Source organism: Carassius auratus, chromosome 33 (assembly GCF_003368295.1).
Source record: "Carassius auratus strain Wakin chromosome 33, ASM336829v1, whole genome shotgun sequence".
NCBI lineage: Eukaryota > Metazoa > Chordata > Actinopteri > Cypriniformes > Cyprinidae > Carassius > Carassius auratus.
In genome coordinates this window covers 1,451,319-1,471,475 of record NC_039275.1, presented here as the reverse complement: position 1 = coordinate 1,471,475, position 20,157 = coordinate 1,451,319, and the positions used below count along the sequence as shown (strand labels likewise).

General features: G+C 32.8%; 1 pseudogene; it reads right to left on the bottom strand.

Annotated features, from left to right (window-relative positions):
• Positions 1–9,146: 9,146 nt before the first annotated feature.
• LOC113052687 (E3 ubiquitin-protein ligase DTX1-like) overlaps positions 9,147–20,157 on the bottom strand; it is a 25,948-nt pseudogene continuing 14,937 nt past the window's right edge.

Genomic DNA, 20,157 nt, shown 5'->3' with positions numbered 1-20,157 from the left:
CACTAAACAGCATGAACACGTTCACACACCCGGGTTATTATAGTCAACTACAATCAAAGCCAAGTAAAATAAACATTAACTTAGATCAAACATTAACATCATTTCAGCGAGTTGCCAAAGCATCTTCTCTCATTTTGATTTAGTTTTGTTTTAAACCAATATTATAAAATTGCAATTTGCAATTGAAAGTAACGGCTATTATGTAATGTATTTTAAAATGTAATTTATTCCCGTGATGCAAAGTTTAATTTTGCTCAAAAAGAAACATTTCTTATTATCATCAATGTTGAAAAATAGTTGTGCTGCTTCATATTTTTGTGGATAAGATATCATTCAAAAGTTGAGGAAAATGAATACTTCTGTTCAGTAAAGCACACATTCAATTGATCAGAAGTGACAGTAAAGGCATTTATAATGTCTTATTTCTATTTCAGATAAATGCTGTTCTTTTGAACTTTCTATTCATCTGTGAATTCTGGAAAATGACGGTTTTCACATAAATATTGGGCGGCAAAACTGTTTTCAACATTGATAATAATCAGAAATGTTTCTTGAGCAGTAAATCATCATGTTTTCATGATTTCTGAAGATCATGTGACACTGAAGACTGGTGAAAATACAGCGGAGAATCACAGAAATAAATTACACTTTAACACAGATTCAAACAGATGTTTACATTAGAATAATATTTCAAATTTTTACTGTATTTTTGGTCAAATAAATGCAGCCTCTGTGAGCAGAAGATGCTTCTTTAAAAGTCATTACAAATCCTACTTATTTTAAACTTTTTTGCCTCTATTGGCAAATGGAAACAGAAGAGGCTTTGCATTGTGCCAGACCGTGTTTTTGGGTGTGAGCATGTGTGTGCTGGAAAACAGCCAAATAGAGTTGATTTGTTTTGTTTTTGGCCAAATATGTATTTAAAACATTTGCTTTCTTGTGCATAATTTTGCTTCTGTTGGTTTACAGCTCATTTTATTTGTACGGAAAGCATCTGCTGTGCCTGTTGACTATAAAACCCATTTACTGCAGATAACTCTGTTTCTTTCTCTTAAACACAGTATCAGTCCAGTCTGCCCTCAGATACATTACATTTATAATTGCATAAATTCGGTGTTTAACGTTTGCACGAGCTCTGTGTCTTTAAAAAAGAAAAAAGAAATCTTACTAACCGCCAGATGCTTTCATCCAAAGAAACTTGCATTACATTCACACTGCATTTATTTTATCGGTTCATACTCATTTCCTCAGCTCTTATTCCATGAGAATATTAGTATTCATCATAATTATAATAATCACTTCCTACAGAACAATATACACTCATTGGCTCAGCTCTATTTTAAGCTTTGGAACAAATAACTGCTGACAAAACAGGAGAAATAAAGAGGCATTTAATTAAGTAAAAGTCCAATGAATTCAATCTGCTGAGAGCTTCGCACAATCACTGGACAATAATGCTGTCGATAGCAATACATCCCAGACAAAAGAGAAGAGAAGAAATACGAGCAGAAAGACAAAGGTCAAATCAATCTCCCTTTGTTGAAGGAGAGGGTTTATTTCACAGGAAACACAGACATGCAACAAGATCATAACTGATTCATTAAGACACGTATCATAAAAGCCCTTGTATTGTTTCATCAAACAATTTGTCTGAAATTTGAAATCAATTCTCTTAATCTACATCTTAATTCTATTGCCTGTAAGAGTCTATGATATGTGGAACAAATCCATGCACTGTAATTGACTTCAATGGTTCATTTGAGAGGCCAAATGGGAAAAAACACAACCCTTTAAAAATCAGCCCCAAGAAACAAACATTAACATCAACCACTTCACCATTTACCAATATCCTCTACATAAATATATTCAGAAAGCTCTCTAAGAGGAGCATATTTGAGGTTGTGACACACTTAAATGTGTGCCAGCTACAAAATTATTCTCCTCAGAAAGCATATTTCCTTCTGGGAAACGGCTCTTCTCGATCCTGCTATTTCAGTTCCATCAAATGCATTTCATTATAAAATGCTAATGAATCCGGGATGACGGATTTGGCTCGGATCGGTTCCTCAGCAGCTCTTTTTAGATGCCATATGGTCTGAAATCACCTGACTGATCCGCCGTCCCAATGTGAGACTCTCACTTCCCACTGCGTTTCGCAACCGAAGCCAAAAGTCGCAATAAGTACACACCAAACACAGATAAACATCTTTTATGGCAAGGCATGCTAACATTTAATCCTTAAGACAAACTAGTATGTATTTTCATTCTACTAGTACTTAAAGTATTTTAAGTTACTAGCATCTATTCCACTAGGTATTCATACTTATTCATTAGATAATAGTGCTTATTCTTTAGATACTAGCTCTTATTAAATATATACTAGTACTCATTCATTACATGCTATTACTTGTTCACTAGGATACTAATACTTATTCATTAGATACTAGTAATGAATAAATATATACTAGTATTTATTAAATGTACACTAGTATTTATTAGATACGAGTACTTATGAAATAGATACTACTACTTTTCCACTGGATACTAGTAACTATCAAAAAGACACAAGTATTTATTAAATAAAAGTAACTATGAAATAGATACTAGTACTTTTCGACTAGATACTAGTAACTATTAAATATTGAATAGTTACTATTATTTGTTCATACTAGTATTTATTCCTTATATACTAGTGGTGGATAAATAAATACTAGTACTTAATAAATAGACACTAGTATTTATTAGATACAAGTACCTATGCAATTGACACTAGTATTTTTTTCACTAGATACTAGTAACTATTAAATAGACACTAGTATTTATTAGATAAAAGTAACTATGAAATAGATACTACTACTTTTTTACTATATACTAGTAACTATTAAAAATATACTAGCATTTTTTAGATAAAAGTAACTATGAAATAGATACTACTACTTTTTCACTGGATACTAGTAACTATTAAATAGACACAAGTATTTACTTATTTGATACTAGCAATTATTCATTAGATACTTGTACCTATTAGATAGTAGTATTTATTACATACTAGTATTTAATCCTTAGATTCATTACTCGTACCTGTTAAAAAATACTAGTATTTATTCGTTACATACTAGAACTATTGAATAGTTACTAGTACTTGTTCATATTAGTATTTATTCCTTATATACTAGTGGTGGATAAATATATACAGGTACTTAATAAATAGACACTAGTATTTATTAGATACAAGTACCTATGCAATTGACACTAGTATTTTACCTATTAGATAGTAGTATTTATTACATACTAGTATTTATTCCTTGGATACTAGCACATATACATTAGATACTAGTACATATTAAATAGACACTAGTATTTATTTTTAATTCCACTATCTATTAAATAGATACTAGTTCTTATTGAATAGATAATAATACTTATATATTAGATACTAGTAGTTATTTAACAGACATTAGTACTCATTCATTACATACTAATATTTATCATTAGATACTAGTAGTCTACTTATGAAATAAATACTAGTACATATTAAACACTAATATTTATTAAATAGACAGTAGCATTTATTAGATACGAGTTCCTATAAAATAGATACTAGTACTTTTTAAATTAGATACTAGTAAGGATAAATTATACACTGGAATTTAATTTATATGATAGAAGCACTTATTCATTAGATATTTGTACTTATTAGATATTGTTTTTATTACATACTAGTATTTATTCCTTAAATTTATTATTCTTACCTGTTAAACAGATACTAGTATTTATTCGTTACATACTAGAACTCATTGAATAGATACTAGTACTTGTTCAACAGATACCAACACACATTTATTAAAGTAGCACTTTATTATTTTGCAAGTAGGACTTTTAATTAAACTACAGTGAACATTCTGACTAGTTAAGACGAGTAAAAAAGCAGTTGTGACTAATAACATAAGAATTATTACTAGTAACAATTAAAATAGAGACTAGTGTCCAATAAATAAGTACTAATACCTAATAAATAACTACTAGTATATAAAAATATGTAATGTCACATTGAGAATAACTGATATCCGAATAACAGATCCCCATAAAAGTCCATGGCAATAATATGAAATGCGTTACTAATTGAACAGTTACTAGTTACTAAAGAAATAAGTACTAGTATATATTTAATAGGCACCACTAACCTAATAAGTACCAGTACCTAATGAAATAGAAACTATATACTAAAATAGGTGCCAGATTGTTTTATAGATTAAATGTTAAAACTGCTTGCCATATTGCTACTGGTATTTACTGAATAAATACTAGTATATTTTAAAAAGATATTAGTACCTAAAGAATAAGCTCTTGTAGCTAATGAATAAGTACTAGTCCCTAATGGAAAAGATGCTTATATCTAAAAAAAAATGTACTAGTAGCATGATAACATATATTAGTAAATGTTAAAACGGCTTGCCATACATATATTTCAATATAAATCCTTCACCTGAAAACCACTCTAATGTCCTAAAGGCTCATAAACAACATGCAACTGAGAGGACGGCGCTCATCGGCGGAAATATTGTGCAAATTGATAAACAGCTAAAAATTATGAGCTATTTTGGGATGAACCATATGAACAGGTGATAAATGATCTAATTAGGTTAAATGAGGGGGGTCTAATTAGTCACCTTTGAAAAGAGCGGACAAAGCATGCTGGGTAAAAACACAACATCTGCTCGGATGAAAACAATATTAAACGCATCTTTTACAGAACTGCATAATCGCTCCAAGTCTCTCGTAAAATCTCTAGATATTTTTTTTAACCCAGATGCATTTTTTCCTTTTTCTCATTAACATCTCTAGCAGAAACTACACATAGACTATGAGAAAGATGAACAACAGCGAATTAAAGTTACGAAGCCTGTACAAACCCAGTTCAAATTAAACGTTTCTTTATTCCACAAAATTTATTTTAAACAACAAAAATTATTGTATAATTACTATATATATACATAAAATTCTTATGCTATAAAATGATATTCAGAATATCAATAAAAATGTTAATGATACTGAAACAGCACTTTCAATCTCAAAGTTGCACTTCAATTGAACACAAAATGTAGGTTTGTACAGGCTCAATAAATGCAAAGGAGACGAGATGTGGAGATCTTCAGTGATATCAGACAGTACATATGGATATGAATGACGATTGAAATATTCCCTGCAGATATATAAAGGTGCACGTCACGACTTATATGAGATGCTCAGAACACAGAAACAGTCCCTGACGGTATACTGACAAACTGTCAGATTTTACAAGAAAAGCGTGTATCAAATATGTACATGTGTGTATGTGTGTCTGTATGTACGTCATGTGTAAGTATAAAAATAATTTAAACACTTCAAAGATATATCACACTCTTAAATGTATGCTGACGTCTATATACTGCACTCGATACAGTTTTTAGAGCATTACAAGACACGAGGATAAGTAAAGATGCTTACAGACATTTCAAGACACAATCAGAGAGTTTCTGGATGGAGGAAGACTGCAGAAAACATCATCATCTGGGAGACTCCATAGAGCTGTTTACACTGACAACAGTAAAATGTTATGACTGTTCAAGTTTTTTTTTTTTTTTTTTTTAGAAATTAATTAAATTTAAAATACACATTAAATTGATATAAAAGTGACATTTCTAAGGTTACAAAAGATTTCTGTTTTAAATAAATGCTGTTCATTTGATATTTATAGTCATCAATGCAGCCTGAAATATGACGGCCAATATTGATAATAATCAGAAATGTATCTTGAGCAGTAAATCATCATATTTTCATGATTTCTGAAGATCATGTGACTCTGAAGACTGGAGGAATGATGCTGAAAATACAGCGCTGAATCACAGGAATACATTACACTTTAACACAGATTCACACAGAAAACAGCTGTTTTAGATTCTAATAATTTTTCAAAATATTGCAGTTTTTACTGTATTTTTAATCAAATAAAAATCTTGATTTCTGAAGATATTGTGACACTGAAGACTGGAGGAATGATGCTGAAAATTCAGCTTCGATCACAGAAATAAATTATTGTTTAACAGATATTCACATAGAAAACCGTTATTTAAAATTCTAATAATATTTCAAAATTTTGCAATTTTTACTGTATTTTTAATTTGAAAAAATCTTGATTTCTGAAGATCATGTGACACTGAAGACTGGAGTAATGAAGCTGAAAATACAGCGGAGCATCACAGCAATAAATTACATTTTAGTACATATTCACATAAAAAACTGTTATTTAATTTAATTGTAATATTTCAAAATTTTACTGTTTTTACTGAAATTTTTGAGCAAATTAATGCAAAGTCGGTGAGCGGAAGAGACTCATCTCAAAAACATTTTAGCATTAAAACTGTATGATTTATAAACTACATGCAGAAAATGATTCATAAACATAGAAAAAACAATGTTTACAAAAATGAAAATCTTGGTTTTGTTGCTGTAAAACGTTGTCAGTGTGAAGAGCCCTTCAGAGACTGTACGATGACATCACGGTCTTTGGCTTCCAAATGACACGCAAACACTTATGAGAGTCACCGCAGAAATAAATCACAGTTCACAGACCCCGAGGGACGCGAGGTGGAGAAACTCGCCTCTGGGAAACGTCTCTGACTCGGAACGAGATCAGCATAGAAAGCAATAATCTCACAGCTCCCTGGAAACTTTAACCTTGAGGGGAGTTTGAGTCATGATTTATCTGCTACGGCCTCAGAAACTCTCCATCACCAAACAGGAGAGCTGTGTTTAGAATAGAATCTTAACATACTACTATTTCTACAGTATCTAGTATGTTTACATGCACACTATGTGCATTTTCTGTGTATGACCTTCTGCATTTGTCTAAATGTGTACCTGGAGCACACTGTATGAAATACGCAAAATGCCAGTGTTTCTCAATCTTTTTGACTCTTAAGGCCCCTCATTGACCACAACAATATTTAAAGAAGATGCTATGTTGAAGATGCATTTTAATCTGATTAAAACTCCTGTTTAAATGATTAAAATATTAAATAATTAAATTCCAGGATTGCAGAAGTTTCAGGAGTTTAATTTTCTTCAAGCTTCCAGCTGTTTTAACCAATTAATTGTCCATTCTTTCCTGATTTACTAACTAAGAATTAAGGATAAAATTATTATTATTATTATTATTATTATTATTATTATTATTATTATTATATTTAAATAATTTGTACCCGATAAAATATTCTAGAGCTTGGCATATATATATATATATATATATATATATACTGTATTTTTCATTTTAAAGAAAATTGCGTGTTTAGTGTTTGTTTTTGTTTTTTACCGATAATTGGTATAGTTTTATTTATTTTTATTTCAGTTTTTGTAAAAATTATTTTATTACTTCAAATTAAACTAAAAGAAAATGAGAAATTCTGCGTTAGGAACTAGCTGTAATAATATATATAACGTTTATTTTATTCCAAGTAACATTTCTTGATGGTTTCATTTTTAGTTAATCAAAGTGAGATACATCTTTATTTTAAAAAGAATCACTGCCATGTCATCAACTTCATTTCCAGTGTGACAAATTAATATCAGCCACAATTTTTACTATTTTGCCTCATTAGTTGATCACTGACTGCCTTAAATTCACACATTAGTGCATAAAATGTAATTAAAAATGGGCAACCATCGTATTTATTCAACATCATAACTGGACACCACTTGCATGCAATTCAAAAGGACAACTATTTAAAATACTTATCATGGAATAACGCCTGCATTTTAAAAACAGTACACACTGTATACTGTGCAGTATTCTAGTAAAGTAGTATGCTAGTATTTCATTCCAAACACAACACAGATAAACCCGTCTGCAACCAGAAAGCCACTCTCTCAGAATAATGATGTAAAAGAGAAACAAAGCAAGACGGGATATGAATCATTGCATATTTCAAGAAGACATCCTATTCATCTTATTCATTCTAAAAGATTAAATGCACACACAGAAGGATCCTCAAATCTTAGCGTTTGCTCTGAGCTCCGCTAATTGCTCTGAAGTTCAAAAGTAGCACACGAGCCGGAGAGCTGAATATTTTGAAGTGCAGATATTTTATGCAGCTTTTGCAAAAACATCAAAAACAGTCCCGAAAATCTGCTTACGGACCCATCTACACTGATTTCCCCACAAACGCCAACGACTGCAGGCTTCCTCCTTTAATCGGTTATACATACGCAGGCCAGAAAAACAAGGCAGAAAGCATCAGGAAAACTGTCTGAAAATGAAGCAGATTTGAAAAACATCGAGAAATGGGATGAATCATCTGATATTTGGTGATTTAGGATCATCAGCATCAGATACTAATTGTCAGATTAACAGAGTTTACAAACTTCAACATTTTCCAGCAGTTATGTTACTGAATGAATCCACATTTTTGAACAAATCAAGTGAGTCAGTGATTCAGTGACTCATTCATAAAGGTTTCAATACTGAATGAATCAGCTGTTTGAACAAATCAAGTGAGTCAATGAATCAGTAACTCATTTATAAAGGCTTTATTACTAAATGAATCAGCTGTTTGAACAAATCAAGTGAGTCAGTGATTCAGTGACTCATTCATAAAAGCTTTATTACTAAATGAATCTGCTGTTTGAACAAATCAAGTGAGTCAGTGATTCAGTGACTCATTCATAAAGGCTTCATTACTGAATGAATCAGCTGTTTGAACAAATCAAGTGAGTCAATGAATCAGTAACTCATTTATAAAGGCTTCATTACTAAATGAATCTGCTGTTTGAACAAATCAAGTGAGTCAGTGATTCAGTGACTCATTCATAAAGGCTTTATTACTAAATGAATCTGCTGTTTGAACAAATCAAGTGAGTCAGTGATTCAGTGACTCATTCATAAAGGCTTCATTACTGAATGAATCTGCTGTTTGAACAAATCAAGTGAGTCAGTGATTCAGTGACTCATTCATAAAGGCTTCATTACTGAATGAATCTGCTGTTTGAACAAATCAAGTGAGTCAGTGATTCAGTGACTCATTCATAAAGGTTTCATTACTGAATGAATCAGCTGTTTGAACAAATCAAGTGAGTCAGTGATTCAGTGACTCATTCATAAAGGCTTCATTACTGAATGAATCTGCTGTTTGACCAAATAAAGTGAGTCAGTGATTCAGTGACTCATTCATAAAGGCTTCATTACTGAATGAATCTTCCATTTGAATAAATCGCTCATTAAGACTCAATTAAGACACAAATTACTAGAGGTTTACTCTCATATTTAGCTTACCATTTCATTTTTTATAAACCATACAATATTTCAATATTCAAGAAATTTTATATGTATGCAATGCTGAATCAAAATATGTATTTCTAAAGCTTTTTTTTTTTTATGTTTATGCAATGCTTTTCTCATTCAACACAATAATGGCTTTAAATTATCTTTTGGGGGTAAATTTCTCAGCCAAAAATGATGTTAAATCTGCACACTGTGTAATTAATTAGATAAAAGAAATTTGAATCACTTGAATCACTGGCATCTGTAGAGGCATCGCCATTGATAACCTCAGCCACTAATGTGTGTGTATACAACTACCACATGCACCGCTCTGAGCCCAGATGCATTCTGGGTAGCCTTCAAAAAGAACACGGGAGAGATTGAAAGAGAGAAAGCAAGCTGTGATAGTGAATGAGGAATATATTAGAGTAATTTTGACTGATTTCATCACTCCATTATCTACTCGTCTATCACACAGTCCTACACTGACTCGGGGTCAGCGAGGACCCTGGTTCCCAGAGAGGTCAAAGGTCTCTCCAGTGGTCAGGAACTCCTCTGAATGAGGTGTGTGTGTGTGTGTGTGTGTGTTGGTGTGTCCAGCAGCGGACCGACCCTCAGTCCTTCAGGTTGTCCTCTCCGACGCCCTGGGCGGCCAGTTCTCTCACCACGTTGTCCAGATAGTTGGGGTCAGGGTAACCGTGGCCCGTGAGGTTGGAGCCGAACTCTGTCTTGTGGTGAATCTCGTTCCACACGACCGTGTCCATCTCTCCTGTGGTGCTGGAAATCCCAATGGTGAAGATCAAATGACGATCCCACGCCATGATTAACAACTTCAACACCTGAAATGAGCAATAAAAACAATGTGAACCTACATTATATATATATTATATATTTTTGTTTTTAAACATGATATAGTGATTCACGTCAGATCTTGATTCTCACCTTCCGGCCTTTCTCATTATCAGGTAAGTAGCAGTGTCGAGGAAATCCCCGCGCGCTGTACTTTTTCCCGGGATTGGGATGCTCTGTGGTCTGGACAAAACACACACAAAACACACGCGGTCACACACTTCACACGCTGCTCGCTCAATTAGCACACAGCGGAGAGGAAACACTAACGAAGGCCTGAGGCATGCTGTTATTCAGATCTGCTGCCATGACTCGCTCTGATCACACCACAGCTTCACAAATGCAGATCAAAGAAAGACAGACGAGCAGAACAGCATTTCTGCAGAGAATGAAGCAGTAGACTCAATCCCTCTCATCTCATTAAACACACACACATTCACTCACAGGAATCAAAGCGTGGGCTGGGAATATTAATGAGCACATATCACGGAAAAAAAGGATTTTCTTGCTCTTTTGAATTAGTTTGATAGACTTACATTTGAACATCCACAACCTCACATTATTTATTAACAGTGTTTTTTTATTACCATCATTATTGCTATAAGTAGGTCATGGTGTAATTGTAACAGAATCTGTTAATATTAAACAATAAAAAAAAATTGTACTTGAAATAAAATAAGCACTAACTGAAATTAATTAAAGTATTAAAAACGTAACATTTTAATTTAGTTGACCTTGATGTACTGAAATAAAATAAAAAACTAAAAATGTAAATAAATTAAAAATAAATGAAAAAAACAACTAAATTACTAAAATGTTAAATATATATATATATATATATATATATATATATATATATATATATATATATATAAATATATAAACCTGTCTCTCTCCTTCCATTCATAGCGAAAACCCTAAAACGTCATTGTTTCTTTCACAGAACAACAAACTGGACTCTAACCAGTCAGGTTTCAGAAATGGATTCCACTTCATTGGTTTGAATCATATCCTACTGATAGGTCTTTCAGGGTGGTGAGGTATATAAAGCATGTCAACTGGTCACTGGGGTTCCTCAGGGATCAGTTCTTGGACCCCTCCTCTTCTCCATATACACAACATCCATAAGTCACAATCCCTTCATGCAGGCACATGGATTCTCTTACCATGTGCCTTACTAAGGTCCTCCAGATTCTTCAGTTTTCCAGCATCTTTGCATATTTGAACCCTTTCCAGCAGTGACTTTATGATTTTGAGATACATCTTTTCAGACTGAGGACATTTGAGGGACTCAAACACAACCATTTAAAAAGATTCAAACATTAACTGATGCTCCAGAAGGAAACGAGATGCATTAAGAGATGGGGGGTGAAAACTTTTGAACATGATGAAGATGGCCAAATTTGCCTTATTTTGTTGAAATATATATTTTTTTCCATTTAGTTCTGCCCTTCGTAAGCAACAGAAGATACTTGTATGTTTCCCGGTAGACAAATTAAGTACAATTTACCTTGATCTTCAAATTCCAAAAGTTTTCACCCCCCAGCTCTTAATGCATCTTGTTTCCTTCTGGAGCATCAGTGAATGTTTGAATCTTTTTAAATGGTTGTGTTTGAGTCCCTCAAATGTCCTCAGTGTGATAAGATGCATCTCAAAATCATAAAGTCACTGCTGGAAAGGGTTCAAATATGTAAAGATGCTGGAAAACTGAAGAATCTGCAGGAGCTTAAAGATTTTTCTGAAGAACGCTGCTCAGTTTAACTGTTCAGAACAAACAAGGGACTCATGCACAACCATCACAAAACAGAAACACAGTCGAGGATCATCAGGGAACAGAACACAGTATTAAGAACCAAGGGTTCCCAAACTTTTGAGTGGGGTTATTTTAATAATTTCAGCAATTTTTTGTCTTGTGGACTAAATGTTAATATCTTTTATGTACAATATCTTACTCAGGACAGTACTAAATAAAAAATAACATGCATTTATTATGATCTCTCTTATTTTTTGAAAATTACTCATATTTTCACAGATTCTGCAAAGGGTGCCCAAACTTTCGATCCCCACTGTATATATATCACTGAGATACACTGAGATTCATGATCACCAAACTGACTCAAATGATTTGCGAACCCGCTTTGAACTCCCAAACTGACTCAAATGATTCGCAAACCCGCTACAAACTCCCGAATTGATTCAAATGATCCGCGAAGCCGCTCCGAACTCCCGAATTGATTCAAATGATTTGCGATCCCCAAACTGACTCAATGATTCGCGAACCCACTCCGAACTCTCGAATTGATTCAAATGATCCGCGAAGCCGCTCCGAACTCCCGAACTGATTCAAATGATTTGCGATTCCCAAACTGACTCAAATGATTCGCGATCCCGCTCCGAACTCTCGAATTGATTCAAATGATCCGCGAAGCCGCTCCGAACTCCCGAATTGATTCAAATGATTTGCGATCCCCAAACTGACTCAATGATTCGCGAACCCACTCCGAACTCCTGAACTGACTCAAATGATTCGCGAACCCGCTCCGAACTCTCGAATTGATTCAAATGATCCGCGAAGCCGCTCCGAACTCCCGAACTGATTCAAATGATTTGCGATTCCCAAACTGACTCAAATGATTCGCGAACCCGCTACGAACTGCCGAACTGACTCAAATGATTCGCGATCCCGCTCAGAACTAGGAACTATTAGGAAGCGTGCATTGTGAATGGCGCTCTGAAAAGCGGCAGTGCATGCAAAGGATTAAAACCTCAATTAAAACAGATGTCCAAACGAACGTATGAAAGCACATTCTGGGCACATGGAGAGGTGGTGGTATGCTCAAGAGCTATATTTGGAAGTGGTGGTACTGAGTATACTGAGGCCCACTTAAAGTATATATATATATATATATATATATATATATATATATATATATATATATATATATATGTATTAACTTAAATAGTATCTCAATAATACTAAAATAACACTGACATAGAACCACATTCCTTTCCATTTTGAGGAAAGTGATGGGATATTTTATAAAAAAAAAATTTAATCAAGCTAATCTTATGATGTCAGAGCCCAGAAAGCGAGTGGGTGGCTGATCTTACAAAAACAGTGTGCAAGTACTGTACATGAGCAATGATGACCCAGAATGAGCTGCACCACTGACCCCATTGAGCAGGAAATCCCCACGCAGCCACTTCCTGTCTCACATATGGTGAGACACGGTGAAAACCCAGTGACCAGAAGCAACAATCCCACGGTCATTCTGCAGAAACAGTCTGACATATTAAATATGGGTGCAGAGTGTTTCTCTATGAAAACTGAGCCGCCTGAAGCGAAGAAAAAATGCTATAGTACACTTTTAGAATGGGCACATTTTATTCCACAAAAATACAGTAAATATTGTCTTGTTTTTTTCCTTTATGAAAGCATCTTTTTAGCCTTTAGTCCTGTGCAAACTTCTTTGCAAACATACACAATTTGATACACAAAATACATTCAAATATATGCTATTTTTTAATTTTCTCTAAATATACTTTATGATTTTAATTGATATATTTTATTCATAAAAGCTAAGCTATTTACTTTCATGTTAAAATTAAATAAAACCACTTCTATACATCTCTGTACAGGATTAGGCTGTTTACTTAATAAAAATTAAATAAAAATATATATGAAATAAAATATAATAAAACAAAATAAAACCATTTTTATACATATCTGTCCAGAGATAAGCTGTTTACGTAATAAAAAGATATATATTAAAAAAATGCAATACACCAATTTCTATACAGCTCTGTATAGAGTTAAGCAGTTTACTTAAATATAAAAAAATATATTAAAATACAATTAAACCATTTCCATACATATCTGTACAAAGTTAAGCCATTTAATTAACAAAAATAAAATAAAAATATATAAAAATACAATAAAATAAAACCATTTCTATACATCTCTGTAGAGTTAAGCTGTTTACTTAAAAATATAAATATATATTAAAATACAATAACATTAAACAATTTCTGTACATATCTGTACAGAGTTAAGATGTTTAATTAATAAAAAATCAACTATATAAAATACAATAAAATTAAACAATGAATCTACGTACAGAGTTAAGCTGCTTATTTATTTAGTTTATTTATTTTGCTCAAGTGGTAGAGCATTGCGTTAACAAGCACAAGGTTCGGGGTTCGAATCCCAGGGAACACATGATAGTAGAAAATTGTTAGCTTGAATGTAATGTAAGTCACTTTGGATAAAAGCGTTTAATTTAATTTATTTGCTTACCATTCCTATAGATCTTTGTACAGTTAAGCTAATTAATAGAATGTAAATAAAAACCTCAAATCATCATACACATATCATCTCACAAGCTACTATTGTAGAAATATCAGCATTAAACATATTTCTAATAAGATTTCTAATAATTTTATTTTCATATAAATTCAGAAATGTGTTTATAATAACTTTAAAAAAATGAAAAACATTATGCATTTATTTTACTTATATTTATTTAGAATAATATGTTTGATTGAATATACCTGTATCCCAGAGGGAATGTCATAGACGATGCGGATAGTCTTTGTATCAGAGTATCCAGGTAGAGAATGAGGAATCACATGGTACTCCATCTTCCCAGGAGGCTGTGTGCCAGTTTTCTCCCCGTAGATGGCCTTACAGGTGGGACACTGCAGACTGCCGTCCTGAGACCAACATTAACCACATTATACACAACAACAACGAGAAAAAACTGAGGAGAGCTCGTGATGCAGCATTTAGAGCCACAATCGCACCAATGTTTGTGTCCATCTTTAACGGTTTGATGCATTAAAGATGAGTAAATAATGAAATACTGACAGTTGTTATTGAACTCTGTTATTGAACCACAGGTATGTTTGTCAACCATGATTCATTTAAAATATAGTTGTTATTTTTCCCCTGTAGCTCAAACATTAGAGCAAGGCACTTGCAATGCCAAAGACATTAGTTTATATCCCAGTGAAAGCAAGAACTGAATATGCACCTTGCAGGCAATGAAAGTTGCTTTGGATAAAAGCATCTGCCAAATGAATTCATGTAAATGTGTTTGGCACAGTTTGACCACATTCAACTTTCAAACAGTTTGATACCCTGGTAAAACTATTTTAACAATTTCTTCCTGAAATTTGGTGGATATTTATTATTTAGGGCTTTGAATTTCCATGCAAAGTTTTAGACGCATAGATGTGTTCTGGAAAGGCTGAACACATTTTGTTCCAACTCAAATTGAAGCCCATTGGTTTCCATCCAATTCGGCAAAAACAACACTTTGAAAAACACAAAAAAATCAAGGAAAAAAAAGAAAAGCTTGTCAAACACAAAAATATGACATTTAAGGTTCAAAGTTAACTTTGAAATTGAAGACTTGTCTTCTGAATCGTCCAAGGAAAAATCACAGTTTCTTTATAAAAAACTGACAAAAAAGGCTGTTTTGGGCTGTTAGTTTTTTTTTGGATCTAAATTACTAAACAGTTGCAGATTGTTTACTGAAACATTTACTAAACTTATCCAAGATGTAGGCTACTATGTATGGTCTGAAACTATGACCACAGATATCAATTAAGTGAATGAAATGCATAAATTAGTAATCCATTTACAAAAATAACTTTACATGACTGATATAATATGACACTGATTTGTTAGAAAACAAATGCATGATGACTTAAGGAACCGATAAATCGGTTTTCTGAACTGGTTCACTGAGCCCAACTGTCCAAAAGAACTGGTTTTCTTATTGAATTGAACTTTGCATCACTATTATATACATTAAATTAGAGCCTGACCGATATGTGGCCGATACCAATACCGATATTAGGGAGTAAAAAGGTCTGATGACAAATCAAAACATGAAATTCCACGTTATACAGTAAATTGCTTTTTTATTTTTATGAATTCCATCCACTTTTTCTGCATCACAGAAATCATAGGGCCCTTCTAATGTAACAAACAAGCATGATATAGTCAATGTGAGAGCAAAAGACGGGGAATTTTGGTTAACAATAATAACTCTGTAGAGCTTTTCTGTTTTTTTTGGAAACCAATGTAGGTCAATTTCAGAACTCAATAATAGTTTCCAGTTTTTTAAAATCCCATTATTTTTCCCCTAAGAGACTTTTGAAACAAGCCATAACGTGAGTTTTGAGACTTTAAGTACTTCTGTTATATAATGTGCAGTGCTTCATAGGATCATACAGTAAGTCTTTTTGCGTAAGATTTTAAAATGCATTCTTGCAGCAGATAAAATGTCTGTGTATGCTAATGACTGATCTTGAATCTGGTTGGTTTGTTTAAAATCCTCCCTTATGTACAATAAAACAGACCGGTGTGATCACAGTCTCCATGATATTGTGTTCTGACCTTATTGCCGTTGTTGTACATGGCCACCAGACACAGAAGATGGTACATGTGGCCACACTTTCCCAGTTTGCCGACCAGCTCGGGCTTGATGCCTCTGTAGCTCAGCACTCCCTCGTATCCAGACGCGGTGGCCAGTCGCTCCATGCAGATGGTGCAGTCCTGACGGATATCAACAGTGAGTAACACTGACAGACATCTGCTGCCTCACTCATTAGCTCTGCTAGTAAACAACACAACGCTTGGCTGGTCACATGACGCTCATCAATCACATGTGCGCAGGAATCACCTCATCCGGAGCCATTTTGATTTTCTCTGTGTAGCGCCGAACCACATCCTCTGGTTTTTTGCCTGGAAAAAGAGACAATATGGACAGAAAGTCATGCATTTGTGTGGCATTTAATTTTAACATTTAAACTCTTCCCTTAAACCATACTTAATTTATGCTTTTTTGTTGTTGTTCAAATCATTCATACTTCGCTTACATGTTAAAAAAAAATTATACAAAATTAAACCATTTCTATGCACAGTTGTATAGAGTTAAGCTGTTTATTAAATATAAGAAAATAAAAATAAAGGAAAATAATTTCTATACATCTTCCAGTTAAACTGTTTCCTTGAATTTAAATAAAATAAAATAAAATAATAAAAAACATTTCTATACACATTTGTAGATTTAAGCTATTCCCTTGAATGTTAATTTAATAAACGAAAATAAAAATGAAGGAAAATGATTTCTGTACACCTTTGTACAGTTTGTTTACATAAACTTTAAAAAGAAATAAAATAACTAATAAGAATGAAATAAAATATACAAAATTAAATTAAAATAAAAACATTTATATACACCTTTGTAGAGAGTTAAGCTGTTTACTTGAATGTAAATAAAATAAAACAAATAAAACAAAATCATTTATATACACCTTTTTATAGAGTTAAGCTGTTCCCTGGAATATTATTCAAATAAAAGAAGAGAAAAAGAAAAAAAAAAACATTCATCTATATACCTTTGAACACTTAAGCTGTTCACTTGAATTAAAATAAATTAAAATATACAAAAATAAAAAATAAAATACAAGTTGAAAAAAATATATAAAATAAAACAATTTCTATACACCTTTGAATAGAGTTAAGCTGGTTACTTGAATGTAAATTCAATAAAAAAATAAAATACACAAAAAATAAAATAAAAATATATTGTGCATAATTACTATGTTTACCTTGATGTAAGTAAAATAAAATAATAATAAAATAATACTAAGAGTAAGATATACAGATACATGTCCCTGGTTAGGCTTTTACTAAGACATTCAAGATTGCAGACAGAAGCTGGTTTGTTTCTGAAGCTCCATGTGACGGGGAAACCACATGAAACAAATCCCTTCATATTCCACACCACTACCATTAATAGTTTAACACATGAACACACACCTGCGGTCTGGACTTATAAAACACTATTGATTCCTGCTCCTTGATTTGTGCAGGAACAGAGGCACAAAAACAAATCTATTAGCACAAAGTTAAACAGATCTATGGTGTCCTTGTCACTTTCAGTCGTTGCTCGAGTCACACAAAGTCTGTTCAAAATCCCAAACACAGAATCAATCGTACGACAAACACACTCACCTTTGCGGAGGTGCTTCTTCTTGGTCTTGCGCCGGATGCTGTTGATTCCTGGCACGGGTTTCAGGTCGCTCTTGCTGACCGGCGGTGGATGGAGGATGGGTTTAGGAGCCCGAGTCAAACACACGGGGAACCCGGCGGCACACATGAGGATCCCAGTCATTCCTGACACAGAGACACACACGTGGTCATGGGTTCCAGACCCGGGGAATGCATGAACTAATAAACTGTACACCTTCAATGCAATGCAAGTCGCTTTGGAGAAAAGCATCCGCCAAATGCATTAATGTAAATCAAATTATAATAATGTCTTTTTGTTCAAATCTTTCATTGGTATTTGCTACGTACATGATAAAATAAAATAACTAATTTGCTACAGAGTCAAGTTGTTTACTTGAAAAATAAAATGTATGGTAATTATTAATCCTAAATTCTTAATTGATGTATTTTTGTAAAATTCAATCATTGGTACATAGATTACTTGCATGTTAAAATTAAATTAAATTATATACATTATATATTTCTTTGAACACATTTATGCTTTTTTAATTACTTGGTAAAATAAACAATAATAATAATAACAATTATTTCTATACACTTTTGTACAGAGTTAAAATGCATGGTAATTTTTCATCCTAAATACCTTTCTGTAAAATAAATAAATAAATAAATAAAATAACATGAATTGGTACACAGTTTATTTGGATGTAAAATAAATAATAAAATAAATAATATAAAATAATTACTTTTGTGCAGAGTTAAAATGTATGTTATTTCTTTATTGTAAATTATTAATTTACATCTTTTAATTAAAACATTCGTTGGTATTTAGTTTACATGCATGTTAAAATAAATGAAATAAAACCAAAATCATTGATATATATCTTTGTACAAAGTTAAGCTGTTCACTTGCATCCTAAAATAAACCGAGGAAAACTATTTCTATACACGTTTTACAGAGTTAAACTGTTTAATTACAAAATAAAATGTATGTTAATTCTTAATTATAAAATATGAGTCTATATATTTTTGTTAAAATCATTAATTGTTACTTAGTTTACTTGCATACTAAAATCATTTGTATAAACCTTTGTACAGAGTGAACACAAAATAAATGCCAGTGAAGTTCTTTAAGTGAATTTGAGATTTTGTGGAAGTACCTGCTAATGCAGGATGGACCGGTCCTGAACCAGTGAGATTCTTCACAGGAAGTGCAGGAACCCTAAATGACAGGAAACAGATATCAGACAGTCAACGATGCACATTTACAGCTTTTACAGCCATCCAAATCTCTGATGAGGAGAGATGAACGTCCCAAAGCAGTCAATCCAGACTCTAATCCACCCTTAAAATCACAGCCTTCTTTATCTGTTCACTCCAGTGCGACCGTCCAATCAAATTAAGCTTTTATCTGACCAATCAGGATCCAGTGTCACACATGTAAACACAGCTGAAGACGCCAGAGCTAAAGTAACTTGGAAAAGCTTATTAGACCACATGAGGAAGAACAACTAATGAGACTCTTCATCCCTGAGGAGAGAAGATCATCCGGTCCTGCATGAAAACATGCATTCATCTCAAGTCTGGAGAAACACATCGTTCACTTAAAAACCCTGTTTATTTCAGTCCTGAGAGCTTCGGCCTCTAGATCTGACCAGTGTGAAGCCAGATGATGATGATGATGATGATGATGATAGATGCTGCTTTATAAAACATGATTAGAAGGTGAAACCAGGTGGTTTTCCGTTCGTTTTTTGGAAAAAAAGAAAATGTGATTCAACAATGCAGGGCTATTTATTATAGGATTATAATTAACCAAAAGCTCTTGTCCCTAGAATTAAATCTTAACTGAAATAGTTGAACTTGTATAAAATAACTAAAAAAATTTATATACTGAAATAAAAATTATACAGACATATTATTAAAAAAGTAATAAACATCACAAAATACAATTAAATTACTTAAATTAAAATTAAAATGAACAAAA